The sequence below is a fragment of the Procambarus clarkii genome, chromosome 73 (assembly GCF_040958095.1).
Source record: "Procambarus clarkii isolate CNS0578487 chromosome 73, FALCON_Pclarkii_2.0, whole genome shotgun sequence".
Classification (NCBI taxonomy): Eukaryota; Metazoa; Arthropoda; class Malacostraca; order Decapoda; family Cambaridae; genus Procambarus; species Procambarus clarkii.
The window spans coordinates 14,634,956-14,656,646 of NC_091222.1; positions in this window are offsets into that span (position 1 = coordinate 14,634,956).

Sequence of the window (21,691 nt, forward strand, 5' to 3'; positions counted from 1 at the left end):
TGCTTTGGCCTTGGTTCCGTGTGCGCCTCCTCGTTCTTCCCCCTGCTGTGGTTCTTTCGGTCACCCCCGCCCCACCCCCGCTTCTGGCTCCTAAGCGTTTGAGGGCTTCGGGGTTAGGGCAGGGTTTAGAGGCTTCTAAGACTCCCCAGTTTTGCGGGTTGCCCCTTCCAGGGTGGCTGCGGAGGCATTCGAATCGGTTCCTCTTGCCATAGCTCCGGTGTCTGACCAGTAGACCCATCCTCTTCCTGCTATTCCGGCTGCCCCAGCTTTTTCTTGTGAGGCCGGGGCATTGGAGGACGACTTGGCCCCCGGGGCTTGATGTGGAAGTTCCCAGAGTTGGGGAGGAGCTGACTTGTGGGCCTTGGGCCCCGATGGACCCCACCTGGGTTTTCTGACCCTCCGAGCGAGGCTTGCTGTTACAAGGAGTGAGGTTTTCCTTTCCCCCCCCCCCCTCTGCGTACGACTTGGATTTGGGTTTGGCTCCTCCCCGGGTTAGGTTCCGTGTCCCTGCGGGTCCTTCAATTCCGTCCATCCAGAGGTTTTCAGCTTCTCACATCTTTCCACCTGAGGTGCAGGCGGCCATTGCGGCTTATCTCCTATGCGATCCGGATTTTACTTCAATAATGAATCCGTCTTCTTTCAGGTTATGGTCGTCGTTATGAGGTTCTGGAGTCGTCCTGGCTAGCGGACTGCTCTTTGTTTTTGCTGGATGCATGGGACACCTTCTGTCATACCCGCACGCTGGAGTGGCGTGAGGCATTGATTGTGGTCCAGGTTTACCTGTGGGGCGACTTTACGCACCTTAATGAGTGCCTTTTCGCTCTGGCTCTTCTACGGGATGTTGGCGCAGTTCAGCTTCATGTGCAAGTTCCTTCCTTGTCGGCAGCATTTGTGGCCGAGGACTTGCGCGCATGGGGCTTGTTGGCTTCGGTCCTGTGCTTCTTTTTCCTCCTTGAGCTGTCTTTAGATTGGATTATGGCGGATGTCGAGGTGCTTGGGGCCATTCCTGGGTCTAGCGCCCTGGCCTCGGCTGCTCGTGCGTTGTCTGCCCTTTTGAAGCTGTTTGTGCCGATCCTGCAGGATGCGCTGTTGCGGTTTTTCGCTGATCAACTCACGTGTCAATAAGTGGTGCTCGCTTCCTCCTTGGAATCCGCTTGAACCCTGGCTCTTAGATTGTCTTCGCCCCTTTGTCCTTTGCTGTTTTCAGCTTCTGTGGTTGAACTGTTTTCAGCTTCTGTATGCAGGTGGCTTCTTCCAGCTGCCGCCCAATGTCTGACCTTTTGGTTCTCTGGGGGTCCAAGGTGAGTTCCTCATGGAGGGGTTGTGCCAGGACCTGCGGTTCTGCCCGTCGAGGTGAGCCACAGGTGTCAGTTTCGGAGCCGATGCAACCTTCGGTCCCGGCTGCGTCTGGTCGGCACGGTGCTCGCTCTGTGCGCAGGTTGAGTTCTCTTAAGAGGCATCGGCCCTTTTGCAGTTTGCCCCATTGAAGGGGCGATGGGGGAGGCTTGTTCTGTTCGCTCACACCTGATCGCCGGTACCTCGCCCACGATTCATGGGCTTTTCAGGTTGTTTTTCGCAGGCTGCGGTGGCATTGGGTGACTCCTCCTCCTTCGGGGGGTTTAGGGCTCTTCCTTCCTAAACCTCCTCCTTCGGGGGGTTTAGGGCCTGCCACCCCCTTCGGGGGTGGCAGGCCTCTTCTCCTGCGCTCTGTCAGGTCGTCTTGGAGTGGGTGTGCTTGGGTGTGGTCGAAACAACGAGGTCCCTCAGGTGGATTTCCTGCCTGTTTCCAGTTCCGAAATGGGACTGTGCGAACCTGCAGTTCATTCAGGACGTGTCCCATCTGAACCCCTGGATTTTTTGCCCCTCCTTTCAGATGACCACTCTGTCCCAGGTCGGACTTCTTTTTGGAGCCGGGCACTTGGATGGTATCCCTGGACCTCAAGGACGTGTATTGGCACATCCCGGTTCATCCGAGGTTCAGTACTGGCTCAGTTTTGTGGTGGGGCGTCAGAGTTACCACTTTCGTTGTCTCCCTTTCGGGTTGAACCTGGCACCTCGCATGTTCACACATCTCACTCGGGTCGTAGTGGCCTGTCTGCGTCTGTTAGGTGGTCAAATGTTGGCTCACCTCAACGACTGGCTGGTTTGGGCTCCCAGTCATTCCATGTGTCTGCTCGCCAGGGGTATGGTGCTTTCCCAGCTAGTCGGGTTCGGTTTCCTGGTGAACTGGCAGAAATCCCTTCTGGTTCCTTCCCAGGTTCGGTCCTGGCTGGGTCTTGTATGGGACTCTCTGACTGCTTCTATGTCTCTTCCTCCAGAGTCTCTCCTTCAGCTGCGGTTCCGCATGCTCTGGTTTCTGGGGCGGCTCCCGGGTCACCCGGCGGTTGCTCGAGGATCAGTGCAGTAGCCTGAACTTTGCGATGATGGTCTACCCGTTGGGTAAGGTTTGGCTTTGTCGTCTGTTCTGGTTCCTTCGGTGATGTCCCTTCCGCTTCTCTCGCTATCGCTGGGTTTGACCCCCAGGGTCCTTACGTCGGCTCCTGCATCGTCAGCTTCCTCTTCGGGTTTTTCGGGGTTCAGTGCCTTGGCGCCTACACGAGCCCTCGCTCGATGTGTTCACAGATGTGTCATCTCTTGGCTGGGGCTTTATGACCAGTGCTCACCAGGCCGGCCAGATGCAGTGAGGACCGTCCTTCCGTCACGCCCACAGCACGGTGCGGAAGTTCGCGGCGGTGTGGTTTGCTCTTCGGAGGGTTCGGGTCGCCCACAGATCAACGATCTGGTTCCATTCGGACTTCTCCTTGTGGTTCATTGCCTGAACTGAGGGGGTTTGAGGCAGTCCTTGGCTCTTTGGGGTTGGTCGCTTCAGGTGACTTGTCTGCTGAGTTCTCTGGGTTTGGCTCTCCTGGTGGTTCACATCCGGGGGGGTGTCCAATGGCCTGTCCCAGTTCGTTTCCCTGTCCATGGAATGGACGGTCGATGCCGACTGATTCAGTTGGCTTTGCCAGACGTTCGGGTGCACGGACACGGACCTCTTCGCGTCAGCATGGTCGAGGTGTCTTCCAGTATACATGGCGCCTTTCTTCGACCGCGAGGCTGTCGGGATCAACGCCTTTTGGGAGGACACGTCGAGGTGGGGGTTCCTGTACCTCTTTCCTGTGGTTCAGCTGTTGCTCCAGGTCCTGGCTTGCTTGGAGACTTACCAGGGGCGAGTTGTCCTCTTGGCCCTGTGGAGGCCGGCCCAGCTGTGGTTTCAGGCGCTGCTTGCCCCATGTACGAACCCGGAGGTTTTTTTGAGTTGAAGTGTGCAGCACCGACCGTCTCCCGGGTAAGTCCCCTTTTTTCTTTAATCTATGGTGAAGTAGCTCTGGGGAGCTATAGAGGTTCCCCCAAGAAAACCAGTGTTGAATGGAATGAAACGCCATTTTCTGGGTGAGTCTCCGAGGCTCCCTGGCAACCCTCCCTCCCTCCTTCCGGTCAGCGGTTTTTGCGTATTTTGATATCCAGCCTCGGAACTGGAGGTGTGGATCGCCGGGACCTCGCAATTTACTAATATAATATACATTATATTAGAAAAACATTATATTAGTCATTTATTGGAATTAATTAATTGAGTTCATTTTTGTTTTCTTCAGTTCATACTAATTATAGGGTCATAACTAAGCTATCTAAAGTTAATTATCATTAAGATTATTTTACTTTATGATGATTATTCCTATTATAGGGGTACCTCGGTTTAAGAGTTTAATTCGCTCCTGGAGACAGCTCGTAACCCGAAAACTCGTAACCCAAAGCTAATTCCCCATAGGAAATAATGGGAAATGAATTAATCCGTTCCTGACTACCCAAAAAACCTCACTTCAAACTAAATTTTATTCCTAATTCATCAAAATCTACACAACAAAACTATGTTGTTGCTCAAAAAATCTGGCGGGAAACGCCAGGCGGGTGGTACCGGATCCGACACTGCTGCTGAAAATTCGTGGTATTTCGTCTCCACTCAACGTTGCATGGCCTAACTGCTGCCTAGCACGAGTTAAGTGCATGGAGACTTAATATGCCATAACTCACAGTGAACCTCAACAGTAATCAACCAAAATTAACCATTTTTCGCCTGCCTTTCTACGACCCTGCAGCCAAGTGTTCCCTATACGCTAGGCATCCCTACTACAATTCACCAAGTATCTACCTTTAGAAACGCTACCAAGAATCTATTCGTCGAAAACATGCCCAAACATAACACCAAGCAAGGTAGGGGTGCCTCTCGCTCTGGTTCCATTACTCCTAGAGTTCTGAATGAAACACTGGCAACGTTGCAATCCCCGCCGATGTTGGTAAACACAGCATCCGCTCCCCCTCCTCACTCCCCCCCTTCAACTCACTCACTCGAATCTCTAGCTGTAGAATTCACTCAATCTATGGCTCCCTGTCCAAACTTCAAACCTCTCCGAAGTAATCCATGGCTCCAGAAACTGCACAACCTTGTGAAAATGCAATCAGAAGCTATTTCGGCCCTCCAAGCCACAGTCATCCGACAACAACATACCATAGACCGCCTCCTTGAATCGTCGACGAACAACAACCAAGAAATTCATAACATACAAACTGTTGCAAATGGTGCAATGGAACAAATACGTAAGATTCAGGCCGAAGAAACCCACTCAGCTCAAAGTGACCTCCTTCAAAAGCTGGAAAAACAGATCAATCTCCTTCAGATTCACCAGGCGGCTTCTGAAGATGACCAAGAGCAACAACAACTTCATGACTCCCTGATAATTAGCTCTACTGATCTACCTGATGAACAACAAGGTGAGGATTGCTGTAACATAGCCAACACCCTAATTAATTCAAAGATCAGTGTCAATGTTCAAATCAAATCGGCTATTAGGTTAGATAAAAACAATCCCCGTACCATTAGGAGAATGCTCATCAAACTTGCAAATCCCTCTGTGAAGTCTGACCTCATACAATCAGCTGCTAAGCAAAAAACCAACCTCTATATAAATGAGTGTATTACAAAGCAGCGTGGATCCCTCCTCTACAGGCTGCGCCAAATTCGCAAACAAAACCTTGGTCTTATCAAGCAGTGCTACACAAGGAATGGTACGATTTTTGCGAAGAAGGAAATTACAGGAAAAATATATGAAATAAAATGTGACCAACAACTCCTGGCCTTCTTAAGTGATTGTGGTATATCTGAAAACCTGAACCCAACCAATGCCAGTACTTAAAATAACTCTTTCAGTGCCTGAGCCTAACCTAACTTAATCTAACTTTGTCTAAGGTGCTGTCTCTGCCTTACCTTTTACCTAATGTTCTCTTATTCATATAATTTCCTAAATAATCCATCAAGTCTCCATGCACTTATGCAAGCATCTACCTCAGTTTCATTGTAAAATTTTACTCTTAAATCTAATCTTACCCTATTTCAATTATATTTTAAATTTATTTGTATTGATCTATATCATTTATTGAAATCAATTATTGATCTCATTTTTGTTCTTTTAATTAAATTCATACTAATTATAAGTTAAAACTAAGCTTAATAAAAATTTTTATCTTTAAGATTATTTTACTTTACAATTATCATTTGTCAAATTTTTTTATACATTCATCTTGTCAGTCTCTACTGATTTTTTGTTCTCTCCACCAAACTTGTGTATCCTCCATGGCTATCTAGTGACCTTAATTCTACCTCTAATTGTTTCAATTCTTTTGTTTACTTGCATTTATTGTTGTGTTTTGCCATAATTATTCTCTAATTTAGCAGACTCAATACTTTGTAAGCTCTTATTGTATTGTTATATTATTATATTGTTGTGTTTTGCTATAATTACTTTCTATTTTACAGCAGATTTGCTTTCATCTGTTCCTGTAACTGCTCATCTTATTGTATCGTGACATTCTTATCTATATTGATATATATTATCTATCTATTGTTACTTACAGTGTACCTGAGAGCACTTGTAAGCAATCTACCTCATTTTTCATTTTTGATCAATTTATTTTTGTATTGCTTAGTCTTGTTTATATTTTTGTTTTGTATATCTATATCTTGTGTTTTGTATAGTCCATGTTTATATGTTTTTTCTTTAATCTCATTTATTACCTAGGTTGCCTAGCCTAGCCATACTCCCTTACTCCATTGTACCCCTGTAAGCCCCTTTTGTGGTTGTTTTGCACAGTATTGTGTACATTTTTTTTTTTCCCTATTTTATAGCTTATTTCTACCTTGTAATCTGCCTTTCTTTCCTTGTTTTTCCTGCATTCAGCTTTTTTTAATGCAGTCAAGTATAGACCCAGAACTTAATCTCTTATCCACTATCTATGACAATAATCACTTTAATGATATAAATTGCAGATATTTTGCAGCACATGATGTAAACAATGTAGTAACTCATAATCACAATATCTCTGTAATCAATTTGAATGTTAGATCCCTAGGTAAACACTTCGATGATGTTAGTGCCTTGATTGAAGCTATTGACAACAAATTCTCTTTTATTATACTTACTGAAACATGGTTGAAAGAGGATACCACTTAACTCTTTAACATGCCTAACTACTCAGCTATTCACAACTGTCGTCAACTTCAGAGAGGTGGTGGCACTGCTCTTTACTACCACCAAGAACTAACATGCTTAAAAGAAATTAGAACTAGAGACTGCTATGGGGAGTATATCTTCGCCAGCTTCAGAGTCAAGGGTGCCGAGTCTGTCCTGTCTGTGGGTGCAGTTTATAGAATTCCTAACACTGATGTGTCCGAATTCAACTCAAACCTTAGAAATCTAATACTTGATAACAGACTGAACAAAAACCACCTAATTATTGCAGGGGACTTTAATATTGACCTCTGCGAGCCAGAACACCCTACTGCTGTTAGCTTCCTCAACTGTATGAACTCCTGCTTCCTCATACCCTTAATCACTAGACCTACTAGAATCACTGATAGCACTGCCACGACTCTAGATCACATCTGGACAAACATAACCTCTCCGCTTACTTCAGGTATAATCACCGATAGCACTACAGACCATTACCCCACATTTCTCTTAACTAACATTAGCAAACCACCTCTTGAGTCAAGAGAGATACGTTTTAGACTACACAATGAAACTGCTATAGACAATTTTATAACTGCTACTGATAATGTCAACTGGGAGTCCGAGTTAGGTAACATAGAGGATATCAACCTAGCAGTTCAATCTTTTCTTCAAAAAACTCTTAGCCTTTATAATACCCACTGTCCTATGCTTACAAAACAAGTCACAACCAAAAGGCTTAACAATCCCTGGCTTACAAAGGGAATACTTAAATCTATTAATAAAAAACATGACCTTGAGAAGAAGTATAGGTTAGGAATTGTCTCCAAAGAATTCTCAAAGAATTACTCATTATTGCTATCTAAGATAATTAGACGAGCCAAAACTAAATACTACGAAGATAAATTTACCCAAATAAAGAGCAACATTAAACAAACTTGGAGAACAATTTCACAAATATTGGGATCAAAGAAGTCTATAATTAACAAACCAACACTCCTGTCTAATAACGATGGTCAGCTTTCAGCCTCGGATTCTGCTATTGAGTTCAATAGGTTCTTCTCTTCCATTGGTTCATCCCTTGCTAATGATATTCCATCTTCCAGTACTGACATTAAGGACTATCTTACAGGTAACTATCCACAGTCTCTGTACCTAAAGCCTATTAATTCCACTGACGTCAATGAGATAATCCTTTCCCTTAAAACCAAGTCTGGTGCCCTTGAGGAGATACCAACTTTAATCTACAAAAAAGCCTCCAGATCTTTAGCCCCTGCTATTGCATTGCTCTTCAACAAGTCACTTGAACTCCAAACCTTTCCAGACATTCTAAAAAAAGCGAGAGTAACCCCTGTCCACAAATGTGGTGATCACACAGATGTTAATAACTACAGACCTATATCAATCCTGCCTAACTTGTCAAAAATATTCGAAAAACTAATCTACAAGCAACTTTACTCTTTTCTAGCCAAACACAATATACTTAGCTCTTGTCAATATGGCTTCAGACCCAAAAAAAGCACTAACGATGCACTTATTAGTATGATTAACTTGATTCACGCAGCTCTTGATAAAAAGGAGTTCCCTGTTGGGTTATTTGTGGACCTGCGTAAGGCTTTTGACACTGTCAACCACCAGAACCTTCTTCTTAAATTACATCATTATGGAGTCAGAGGACACTCCCTGCAATACCTCAAATCTTATCTTACTGACAGGCTCCAGTATGTTTCTGTGAATAATACAATTTCTCTCACCCTACCCATCAACATTGGTGTTCCTCAGGGCAGCATATTTGGCCCTCTCCTCTTTCTCATCTACATTGTTGACCTTCCAAATGCCTCCCAACACCTCAAACCAATTCTATTTGCTGACGACACAACCTTCATTTACTCCAGTCCTGACCCCCTTGCTCTAAATGCCACAGTAAATACTGAGCTAGAGAAAGTCCATCTTTGGCTAACTGCCAACAAACTCACCTTTAACATTGACAAAACGTTTTATATTCTGTTTGGCAATAAATCCTCTAATCATATAAATCTCAAAATGAACAATACCCAAATTTGTAACAAATTAGATGGCAAATTCCTTTGCGTTCTCATCGACCACAAGCTGAATTTCCAGGGACACATTCTAAATATTTAAAAAAAAGTAAAAAAAAAAACAACGCTGTTTGAATGTAATTTTCTGTAATAATTTGTAATTGTATTTGTGCTGCTTTTTCAACCATGTTCCCCCCCTCTTTTACCTCTATTTTTATTTGTTCTCAACACATTTTATTCTTTTTACCCATTAGTTTTAAGCTTTAGTCATTAATGTTTTTCCTGCCCGAAACGCTTTGCGTAATAGTGGCTTTAGGCATTGTATGTACTAGCTCTATCTATTAACCCAACAAACTTTGTAAAATCTCTTTATGTATGTACCTTTCCTAAATAAAAATTATTATTATTATTATTATTATTATTATAGATTGCCTAAAGCTGATTCACTGTGTAGCCTGAATGAGAGTTTCTTACTTTCTGGTGGTGTTGTGTCCATGTTTGCTATGAGGAAGGTAGGATGGTGGTTAGTTGTTCTGTCATAGATTACCCCAAATGTAAGGGGAGCTGTTATATTAGTCCATAAGTGATCCAGGGTAGTTGCAGATGTTTGAGTGACTCGGCTGGGCTTGGTGATTGTAGGGATTAGCATACAAGAGTGCATATGCTGTTACGGAAATAGTCAACTTGAGGGTTGTTTTGAAGACCCTGGTCAATATTAAAATCACCTCCCAGAATGATGTGATTTTTGTTGAGATTGTTATTTATGATAAAATTCCTTACATTGTCTGAGAATGAAGCTATGTTGATATTAGGAAATCTATAGATAGCACCAATAGTCAAGGAGGATTTAAGGGATTTACTGGAGAACTTGGCAAAGGTATATTCACAATAGTCGTCTCTATCACTAATGACACTATTGCAGATGAAGGTATCTTTGTAATATATTGCTGTGCCACCTCCTTTTCTGGGGGGCGCCCCGTCGGCTCCCCGGAGCTTTACCAGGCTGATATGCTAATGTCAGACTTTGGCATCAGTCATGTGTATGGAGTTCTAGGGCCTACCGGAGACCACGGCCAGAACCTGGCCCCCTCAGAGAGTCAAGGGGAGCAATGGCCTATAGAAACCCCCTGTGGTTGGAAGCATTCTATGTCACCTTCTATGTCTATGTCACCATTCTATGTCTACCTGAGAAAGGCCTTTGATACTGTTAATCACGATTACCTCTTATGTAAACTCCATCATTATGGAATCTGAGGCCATGCACTGGGCTATATCCAATCCTATCTTAGTGATAGACACCAATGTGAAGCCATCAATAATATAATCTCTCCCATTCTACCAATAACCGTTGGAGTGCCACAGGGCAGCATCTTGGGACCTCTTCTATTTCTTATATACATTAATGATCTGCCTAATGTCTCGAACATTCTGAAACCTATTTTGTTTGCTGATGATACTACCCTCATCTACTCCAACCCCAACCCACATACACTAAATGATGTTGTTAATAATGAACTAAAAAAAGTCCACTTATGGATGTCAACCAACAAACTAACACTTAACATAGAAAAGACCTACTACATCCTATTTGGAAGCAAATCTACAAATGCAATTCAGCTTCAGATTGACAATGTAAACATTAGCAATAAAAATGATGGAAAGTTTCTTGGCATATTCCTAGACAAGAGACTCAACTTCAGTACCCAAATACAACACATAACTAAGAAAGTCTCTAAAACAGTTGATATACTCTCCAAAATTAGATACTATGTACCTAACTCTGCTCTCATCTCTCTATATTATGCACTAATCTATCCCTATCTCAACTATGGTATCTGTGCATGGGGTTCAACCACTGCAAACCACCTCAAGTCCATCATCACCCAGCAAAAATCTGCTATCAGAATAATATCAAATTCTGCTTTCAGACAACACACAGCCCCCTTGTTTAACTCCCTAAACATGCTAAACATAATCTCACTCCACAAATTCTCTTGTGTCAACTACATTTACAAAACCCTGTTCTTAAATGCAAATCCTTGTCTGAAACTCTTCCTGGACAGATGTAATAGGACCCATTATCATCACACCAGAAATAAATATCTCTTTGATATCCCCAGAGTTAAACTTAATCTGTGTAAACACTCTATGCAAATAAAGGGACCCAGTTTATGGAACTCACTCCCTACTGAATTGAAAAGCTGTCCAACTTTTACATCATTCAAAATCAATACTAAAAAGTACCTAATTTCATCTTCATAGTTTTTCACTTTTTGCCTTAAAATTGCACTATATCAATTGCTACCCAATCTCCCAACCTTTATGTTCCCAATTTGAACATCTTTACTATTGTGATCATTGCTGTTTTCTTATATGTGCTGCCAATCTGCTGTATGGTGTTTATAAATCTTGTTTACCTGTATCTTTTGCTACCCAGTCTCCCAATCTTTATGTACCCAATCTGAACATCTTTACCATTGTGATCATTGCTGTCTTATATGTGCTGTCAATCTGCTGTATGGTGTCTATTAATCTTGTTTAAATTACTAATCAAGCTGTCAATGTAATCAATCAGAGCTTTAATATAACAATGTGCTTTAACATACTTACTTAGCTCTCTCATCTCATTTTTCTCTTGCAATGTATCTTTATCATTTATCAATTCTGATAGAAATTACCTACTTTAAAATTATCTGCTAGATTAAGGACCTGCCCGAAACGCTGCGCGTACTATTGGCTTTACAAGAATGTAAATACTGTACTATCCAATGAATTCTCACAAACCCAATGTACCTTCTTGTATATATATAAATAAATAAATAAATAAATAAATGTCTGCCATCGACTGAGTCAAACATCCAGAAAGGTAAGCATTTCAAAACAAACCCCTATTCTGGTTAAAATTGCTACCTAAAGCCGAACTAGTGGATAGAACTCCCCAACAGAAAACAAGCAAACTAGTATGACGTCACACGTCACCGCGCCGCTATCTGCGCAGCTCCCCCCCTTCACGGGAGGGGGGAAGGGGGAGCCCCAGACCTCCCACGCCAGCTATCCACCCATCAGTTCTTTGGCTGATGCTATAGGCACCGGTTATGTGCTCTGGCTCCAGTAGTTGTTTCAGCACTTTACCTAGAGTGTGGTGTCTGTCTTTTAGGTGGTGCATGAGTCGGGTGTGAGTCTCCAGTACTCGGGCTGCATGCGCCTAGGGTTCCCTTCCCTAGGTGCCCTGTAAGTACTGCCCTTGGGGCTTGGAGCCACCTTCCACAAGTTCATTGGGTCCTGCCCCTGCTAGGTTGTTTACTGCTTGGTTTTTGGTCGCTCTTTGTGTGCTCAGGTGTTCTGTCTCCCTTGTTTGCCTTAGGGTAAGGGGTAGTTTTGCACTGGTGGGGTGCAGGGTACTGTGCAGCTTGTCTTTACCAATCATGGCGGCTGGTTCTGTTCCGCTTGGGTATGCTGTCCTCTTGCGGGGTTTTCTTTTTCGTTTTGTTTATCTACCTGGTGGGGGGGGGGGGGTCTGCCTTCGTTCTTGCCCCTTGTGTTCTGAGTATTTTCTGGTGGTACTCCCTGCTAGGTCCCCATGAGTGTACACGTCCCTGGGGTTCAGGTCTTAGAAAGTTGTTTGGTAGCTTTGGGCGCCGGTTAGCAGTACCCTGCCTGGGATTACCTGAGCGCGAGTCCTCTTATAGTAAATGCTCAGGACCCTGGGAAACCCCTGGGGGCACGTGGGTCCGATGGATGTGACCCCAGAGTCCCTCCTCGCTTCCAGCAAGTTTGAGGGTTGCTCTCACCCTTTGTCTCTGGGTGACTATCTGTTTTGCCCCCGTCTGCTGCCTGTGAGGTCGGTGACACCTTTGACCCGGAGTCCTGCGAGTTTTGTTGCTCGTTGTGGCTTGGTTACCCAGTTGTGCTGACTAAGCGGGTGTGGGCAGCAGGGGCATTGCACTTCGAGCCTTGGTGGTGGCAACGCTCTCATGGTTTGCTCCCCGGGAGCCCTGGGGTGCCCCGTTTTGCTTTGTTTTGGGACTTGGGGGTGTTGGTTGCTTCGGTTCCTTCCACGCCCCCTTGTCTTTCCCCTGGATTCCCCTTCCTGCCTGCATCCGGTTCCTTACTGTCTATAGGATCGGGGCGGGGTTTGATGGTGTTGAGACTCTGGCAGTCTCGGGGAATTCCCCTTCTGGGGTAGTGACGGGGGCATTTGAGCCTGTTCCTCCAGCCGTGTTGTAAGAGTCTGCCAGTAAGCTCCCTTCCTTAGTGTTTTCGCGGCTGCCCCGGTTTTCTGGTACGGCCGGGGCTTTGGGGGGGACGGCTCGGCCCCGGGGCCTGTCGTGTTGGTTCCAGGGGCTGACTTGGGGGGCCCTTGGCCCCTTAGGACCCCGTGTGGTTTTTTTCTCCCCCTCTAGGCGGGGCTTGTGGTTACGCAGAGTGGGGTCTTTCCTTCCCACTCGCCGTACGTACTGTTGGGCGTCGGCCCCTCCCTGGGCTCGGTTCCTTGGCCTTTGAGTCGGTTGGTTCTGTCCTGTGGGTGGATGCTTCCCCCGTCCTTTTTGGGACGGTGTCTTCGTCATATTTTCCCGTTCTTGGGGTTCTACGTGACTTCTGGTCTCGGGTGCGCCTGCACCTTTGTGTGCCTTCGGGACTAATGTTGGCTTCTGTGTTCTCGAGGGTTCGGGAAGGTTTTCACTACTTCCTGCATTATTGGAACGTCTGTCGGCTCCTCGTCCAGGTCGCCGTTTTGGGCTCCTTGTAGCCCGGTTGGGCTGCTTGTGGCCAGTGGCCCGGTTGGGCTACTTGTTTATTTATTTATTTATTTATTTTATTTTTACTTATTTATATACAAGAAGGTACATTGGGTTTGTGAGAATACATTGAATAGTACAGTATTTACAATCTTGTAAAGCCACTAGTACGTGCAGCGTTTTGGGCAGGTCCTTAATCTAACAGATAATTTTAAGTAGGTAATTTATATCAGAATTGATAAATGATAACAAATACATTGCAGGAGAAAAATGAGATGAGAGAGCTTAGTAAGTATATTAAAGCACATTGTTATATTAAAGCTCTGATTGATTACATTGACAGCTTGATTGGTAATTTAAACAAGATTAATAGACACCATACAGCAGATTGACAGCACATATAAGACAGCAATGATCACAATGGTAAAGATGCTCAGATTGGGTGCATAAAGACTGGGAGACTGGGTAGCAATAGATACAGATAAACAAGATTAATAAACACCATACAGCAGATTGGCAGCACATATAAGATGACAGCAATGATCACAATGGTAAAGATGTTAAACAATAATAAACCCCATACAGCAGATTGGCAGCACATATAAGAAGACAGCAATGATCACAATGGTAAAGATGTTCAAATTGGGAACATAAAGGTTGGGAGATTGGGTAGCAGTAGATACAGTGCAATTTTAAGGCAAAAGATGAAAAACTATGAAGATGAAATTAGGTACTTTTTAGTATTGATTTTGAATGATGTAAAAGTTGGACAGCTCTTCAATTCAATAGGGAGTGAGTTCCATAAACTGGGTCCCTTTATTTGCATAGAGTGTTTACACAGATTAAGTTTAACTCTGGGGATATCAAAGAGATATTTATTTCTGGTGTGGTGATAATGGGTCCTATTACATCTGTCCAGGAAGAGTTTGAGAGGTTTCAGAGGTTCAGAGGTTTTTTTGTGGCCCTGTTGGGCTCCTTGTGGGCCGGTTGGGCTACTTGTTGCCCTGTTGGGCTACTTGTTGCCCTGTTGGGCTACTTGTAGCCTTGTTGGGCTACTTGTAGCCCTGTTGGGCTACTTGTAGCCCTGTTAGGCTACTTGTGGCCCGGTTGGGTACCTTTTTGGGCTCTGTCTTCGCTTCGTTGGCTGGTTTTGTTGTTCTTGCTTCCTCTTTTGGCTACTTTTCTAGTGCAGTAGTCCTGGTTGGCGCCTTCCCGCAGAGAGGGTTGTGCGGTTCGCCCAGCGTGTCATGCGCCGTGGAGTTTGTTTTGGTCTGGGCGGTGTGTTTCAGTGCTGGTGTTTTGCACCCTTTTTTCTCAAGTGCTTCACCTCTCGCTCTTCTCCCATAGCTTGCTGCGGTATGTGCCCCTTCGCTCCGGGGATGTCCTGGTTTCCAGCTGTGGGGAGGACGCCGAGGTTTTCCCTGTGTCATGGGTGTGGGCCGCCTCCTTCGCCTCTACCCTGCTTTCCTTCGGGCCCGGCTGTGGCGTCTTCACCTGGCGGTGCTCCCAGGATCTTCTGGGCACAGTTGAGTCGTGTCACATTCGTGCCTCCGTTCGACAGGTGAGTTTCTGCGGTCTGGCGTCTTTTGGCCGGGCGCTGGATGCGGAGATATTTATATACCTGTCTTTATTTAGGTATATTTTTGTACGACTGAGACCGTTCGCACACCAGTGACTGTCCCTTTTTCAATCCTTTCAGTCCCACTCATGTGCATGTCCAACCCATGCTAGAGTCATTCAGGGGACCCACCTTTTTTTCGTGTTATGAGGTGTGTGGGTTGTGGTGCTGGTTATGTGCTCACCTGGTAGGGCTCGCCTGGTTGTGCTTGCAGGGTTTGAGCTCTGGCTTTTGGGTCCCGCCTACCTGGAAGAACTTGCGGGATAGTACCAGTGGAGTGCAGTGGTGCTATAGGCACATTCGGGAAACACTGTATAACCATCAGAAGTCTGCGGTTGTTACACGACCTGTGAGCATACGCCATATTGCCGGTATGTCCGTGGACTTCCAGGGCACACTAGCCTGTTTCCGAATAGGAGTTTCAGCCCATCCTGGTTGTGGGTGGTATATGGGCCTGAGGGCCGCTCCAAGCAGCTGCCTGGTGGGCCACCCTCTGGCCGGTCTAGCCTAGCCTCAGGCCGGGCTTGGGGTGTAAATGAGCTCCCAGTACCCCTTCCAGCAGGTATTGAGCGGGGTTCTCCGCCGTCGGTCGCCTGGTGTGCAGGTTTCTGGGCCTGCTGGATTTCAGTCGTGTCTCCATTGGCCCTGTCTGGGGTCTGCCTGCTCCGTTGTCTGCCTTTGCAGAAGCGAGTTGCTCTTTACAGGTTGCATGTTGCGGTGGTGCCTGTTGCTGCACGTGTGCATTGGTACTGTGTTTCGTGGTGGCGTGTCCTTGTTCCTTTGTCCAGTTGTGGTGTGGCACTTTGCTGCTGTTTTGTGCCTAGGGTTTGCATATAGGGGTTTGCTTGTTGTTTTTCGTGGTCTTCGGGTCCCTGGCTTGGCTCTCTCATGTGTGTGGGGTTTTTCTGTCCCTGCCTAATTGTCCACTCCTGGTTGTTTTCCTGGGGGTTTTGTGCTTCAGCTCTTTCATCCTGCCTCTCCCCAGTCGTTTTCCTGGCATCTCCTTTGGTCGCTTTTGCCTGCACTTGCTGCTATGTTGGGGGGGGGGGGGTAATCGGTTTCCTCCACTTCATTTCCTTTTGCGTTCCCTTGTTTCCTCCTCTGCCGCAGGGGTGTTCTGCGTGTGTTCCTTGGCTTCTTGGGCGTTTTTTTCAGCCTGTGTCCTGTGGTGTGCTTCTTTGTCTCGGTCTGTTGCAGTTGCTTGTACCCCTTGGTTCGGGTACTGTTTCTGGCGGCAACCCTTCCGTCTTTGGTTTCCTAGCTTGCCCTGCCAGTTGATTTTTCGGGGTCTGGCGATGTCTCGCATTGGGCCCGTCGTTTCTGAACTCCTGGCAGGCTTGCTTGCTTTGGGGAGTTTTTCTGTTCGGCAGACGTTCCATCTCCTTGTGCCGCCTGGGTTTCGGTGGTTGCGCCCGAGATCTTCCCGTGGCTCTGCCTTTTCTTGGGCTCGGAGGGGCCTTGTCGGGGCTGCTTATGTTCTGCTTCACGATCTCGCCTCCGGTTGGTGGTCGGGTGGCTTCGTGGTAGGTGTCCCACCTGCGTACTTCTCTTGGCGGCAGTATGGGGTATTTTGGTGGTCCTTCCTTTCCTGTCCCTTCTTAGGTGGCTACTCTTGTTAGCGTCGGCTAGGTTTTCTGGTGGAGGTTGGGGGCCGTCGTCTTGCCACATACTGTTGCCTCTTTTCCTGCGGCGCTGGCAGAGCCGCTTCGGCTTGCTTTTGGTCTTGGTGTTACTTCTGCACCGTTAGTAAGCTGTCTCGTGCGTCATTTCGCCTCCGGCCTGTTCATGCACCGCTTGCACCGTCCTGGTCTCTGGTCAGCGTGCTCTTTCTTCTCCTCGGTTGGTAGTGCCCCTTCGGTTCCGGTTTGTTTTTTTGTCGGCTCTTTTCCTTTTGGCATTTGCCTCTGGGAGTCAGGTCGCTGAGTTTTCTTGCTCCTTCGGTTTTAGCGTTTTGGTTGTTCAGTGGCAGCAGTCTCCATCTTTTCTGGCGCGGGGTGGGGCTGCTGCGTTCTGGTGGGGTCCATGGTTTGTTGGTGCTTGGTTGGTCGGGCCGGGGGTGTGTCATGTTTTGTGTTCAGTGGCGGCCCTCCACTGTTGTTTGCGTGCCACAGCATCTGTGTCCGGGGCGCATTTTGCATTGATCCGGTTCTGTTCTTCCCGGTTCGTGGGTGATGGTGTCCCAGGTTGTCAGCCGTGTTCTTGCGGCTAAGCTGCCTGTGTTCTTCCCTCATGCCTGTGGTGCTCGTGGCTTTGCTGTTCTCGCTGCCGTCTGAGCGACGTATCCTTGTGGTCATTCGGGCATGGATCTTTGGTGTTCGTATGGGGGCCTTGCTGCTCGTTGTTCTCATGTTGTTCCCGGGACTTTTCGGGGCTGTGGCGCCTTGGGTTGGCGTTTGCTGCCGGTTGTCTCGCTTCCGTGGGGGGGGGGGGGGTGTGGGGTGTTCGCCTCCCGGTTCCGTCCCTTTGACCTTCCTCTGTGGGTAGTTAGCTCCGGGGAGCCGATGGGGCTCCCCCCCAGAAAACCAGCGTTGAATGTAATGAAACGCCATTTACTGAGTGAGACCCGTAGGCTCCCCAGCAACCCTCTCTCCCTCCAGTCGGCCGTTTTCGCGTGTTTTGACATCCAGCCTCAGAACTGATGGGTGGATACCCAGCGTGGGAGGTCTGGGGCTCCCCCTTCCCCCTCCCAGGGAGGGGGGAGCTGCGCAGACAGCTGTGCGGTTATGTGTGACGTCATACTAGTTTGCTTGTTTTCTGTTGGGGAGTTCTATCCACTAGTTCGGCTTTAGGTAGCAATTTTAACCAGAATAGGGGTTTATTTTGGAATGCTTATCTTTCTGGATGCTTAACCCGGTCGATGGAGACATAGAATGCTTCCAACCACACAGGGGTTTCTATAGGCCATTGCTCCCCTTGCCTCTCTGAGGGGGCCAGGTTCTGGCCGTGGTCGTCGGTAGGCCTAGAACTCCATACACATGACTGATGCCAAAGTCTGACATTAGCATATCAGCCTGGTAAAGCTCCGGGGACCCGACGGATCTCACCCAGAAAATGGCGTTTCATTACATTCAACGCTGTTTTTTTAAATAATGGAGCAGCCTACCTGACTTGCACTGAACGACCCTCTATGACATTTTTCCTTTTTTCAAATTTATTCATTTTTTTTTATTTTTTTTTAAACATGGAGCAGCCTACCTGACATACACTGAACAAACCTTTATGACATTTGTTCTTTTTTCAACTTTGTTCACTTTCTTTTATTTTTTTAATTTTTTATAGCAAAAAGTTCGTTCAGTGTTTGTCAGGTAGGCTGCTCCATGTTACTTAAAAAAAAATGAAAAAAAAAATATTGAACAAATTTGAAAAAGTCAGTAGTGTTTTTTCCTGCCCGAAACGCTTTGCGTAATAGTGGCTTTAGGCATTGTATGTACTAGCTCTATCTATAAAGCCAACAAACTTTGTAAAATCTCTTTATGTATGTACCTTTGCCTAAATAAAAATTATTATTATTATTATTATTATAAAAGAGGAGAAATCATAAAGGTTTGTTCAGTGTTTGCCAGATAGGATGCTCCATTATGACAATCATTTTTTGTTTCAAATGTGTTCAATTTGTTTTGTATTTTCCCCTCCCTATCGATCCGGCCCATTGGTGCCGTGAGGGAGCTTGGTGGTACTCACCTAGTTGTGTTTGCGGGGGTTGAGCTCTGGCTCTTTGGTCCCGCCTGTCAACTGTCAATTAACTGGTGTAGAGATTCCTGAGCCTATATTGGGCTCTATCATATCTACATTTGAAACTGTGTATGGAGTCAGCCTCCACCACAACACTACTTAATGCATTCTTTATTTTATTTTATTTTATTTATGCATATACAAGAATGTACATAAGAAATGTGAGGATACAAATATGGTAATTACAGTCTTGTAAAGCCACTAGCACGCGCAGCGTTTCGGGTAGGTCCTTAATCTAAGAAAATTTTAAGGAGGTAAATACTTGCAAAATTTATAGACAAAAAAATGATAACAGTTACATGAAATGAAAAAAAGAAGATGAGAGAAAATTGTAGGTACAGTATATTAAAGCACATAGGTAGCTAAGATTGATTGCAATGACAGCTTGAATGGTAGTTGACAAAAATTGGTAGGCACAATACAGCAGAAACAATATAAGATTGATTGCAATGACAGTTTGAATGGTAGTTGACAAAAATTGGTAGTCACAATACAGCATATGGCTATTCCATTTGTTAACTACCCTGACACTGAAAAAATTCTTTCTAACGTCTCTGTGGCTCATCTGGGTACTAAGTTTCCACCTGTGTCCCCTTGTTCGTGTTCCACCCATGCTAAAGAGTTTGTCTTTCTCCACCCTGTCAGTTCCCCTGACAAATTTTGTAGGTGATTATCATGTCTCCCCTTACTCTTCTGTTTTCCAGGGTTGTGAGGCTCAGCTCCCTTTGCCTTTTCTCGTAACTCATTCCTCTCAGTTCCGGGACCAGTCTGGTGGAATAACTCTGAATCTTCTCTAACTTCGTCTGCTGTGGGGAGTATATCTTCGCCAGTTTCAGAGTCAAAGGTGCCGAGTCTATCCTTATCCTGTCTGTGGGTGCAGTCTATAGAATTCCTAACACTGATGTGTCCGAATTCAATTCAAACCTTAGTAATCTAATACCTGATAACAGACTGAACAAAAATCATCTAATTATCACAGGGGACTTTAATATTGACCTCTGCGAGCCTGAGCACCCTACTGCTGTTAACTTCCTCAACTGTATGAATTCCTGCTTCCTCATACCCTTAATCACTAGACCTACTAGAATCACTGATAGTACTGCCACGACTCTAGATCACATCTGGACCAACATAACCTCTCCGCTTACTTCAGGTATAATCACCGATAGCACTACAGACCATTACCCCACATTTCTCTTAACTAACATTAACAAACCACCTCTAGAGTCAAGAAAGATAAGTTTTAGGCTGCACAATGAATCTGCTATAGACAATTTTATAACTGCTGCTGATAATGTCAACTGGGAGTCCGAGTTAGGTAACATAGGGGACATCAACCTAGCAGTGCAATCTTTTCTTCAAAAAACTCTTAGCCTTTATAACACCCACTGTCCTATGCTTACAAAACAAGTCACTACCAAAAGGCTTAACAATCCCTGGCTTACAAAGGGAATACTTAAATCCATTAATAAAAAACATGACCTTGAGAAGAAGTATAGGTTAGGAACCGTGTCCAAATAATTCTGAAAGAATTACTCGTTACTGCTAACTAAGATAATTAGACGAGCCAAAACTAAATACTACGAAGATAAATTTACCCAAATAAAGAGCAACATTAAAAAAACTTGGAGCACAATTTCACAAATATTGGGATCAAAGATTTTAAACAACAAACCAACACTCCTGTCCAATAACGATGGTCAGCTTTCAGCCCCTGATTCTGCTATTGAGTTCAATAGGTTCTTCTCTTCCATTGGGTCATCTCTTGCAAATGATATTCCATCTTCCAGTACTGATGTTAAGGACTATCTTACAGGTAACTATCCACAGTCTCTGTACCTAAAGCCTACTAATTCCACTTACGTCAATGAGGTAATCCTTTCCCTTAAAACCAAGTATAGTGCCCTTGAGGAGATACCAACATTAATTTACAAAAAAGCCTCTAGATCCTTAGCCCCTGCAATTGCATTGCTCTTCAACAAGTCACTTGAACTCCAAACCTTTCCAGATATTCTAAAAAAAAGCGAGAGTAACCCCTGTCCACAAATGTAATGATCTCACAGATGTTAACAACTATACAGACCTATTTCAATCCTGCCTAACTTATCAAAATTTTTTGAAAAACTAATCTACAAGCAGCTTTACTCTTATCTAGCCAAGCACAATATACTTAGCTCTTGCCAATATGGCTTCAGACCAAAAAAAAACACTAACGATGCACTTATTAGTATGATTAACTTGATTCATGCAGCTCTTGATAAAAATGAGTTCCCTGTTGGGTTATTTGTGGACCTGCGTAAGGCTTTTGACACTGTCAACCACCAAAACCTTCTTCTTAAATTACATCATTATATAGGCAGAGGCAACCCGTTCTCACACAAGACAGCACTAGAAATCCAATCTAGTCGGGACAGCTGCATCCCAACGGAAGGGATTATACATCAACGAGTGCTTGACCAGGAACAGACAGCAAATCCTCTACCGCCTGCGTCAAATCCGGCAACAAAACCCAGGTGCTATTCATCAGTGCTTCGTTAGAGATGGTCTGATAAAGGTGAGAAAAACCGCAGAGGGCAAAATGTTTACTATTACAAGAGAAGAAAACCTCAACACTTTCCTCTCCCAATGTGGTTTGTCTCACCTTATCACTCCCAATGAATTAACTTAATTAACCCCCTGTCATCTAGTGGGGCTAGGTATCCTAAGTCTCCTTGGTTCATTTTCTGACTTAATTTTTAACTTACTCTTACCTAGTCATTTACCGAATTTATTTAATTGAGTTATTAAGTAGTTCTTCAGGTCTTTTTAATTATACAGTCATTACTGAACTATCTATAGTTATTAATCATTAGCTTAAATTTGCCTATGTTTATTATTCAACTTTTCTTTGATCTCATTTATTACCTAGGTTGCCTAGCCTTGCCATGCTCCCTTACTCCATTGTACCCCTGGCTTTGCCTGCATCTCAAATTGCAAATTGTTACTTACAGTGTACCTGTGAGTACTCGTAAGCAATCTACC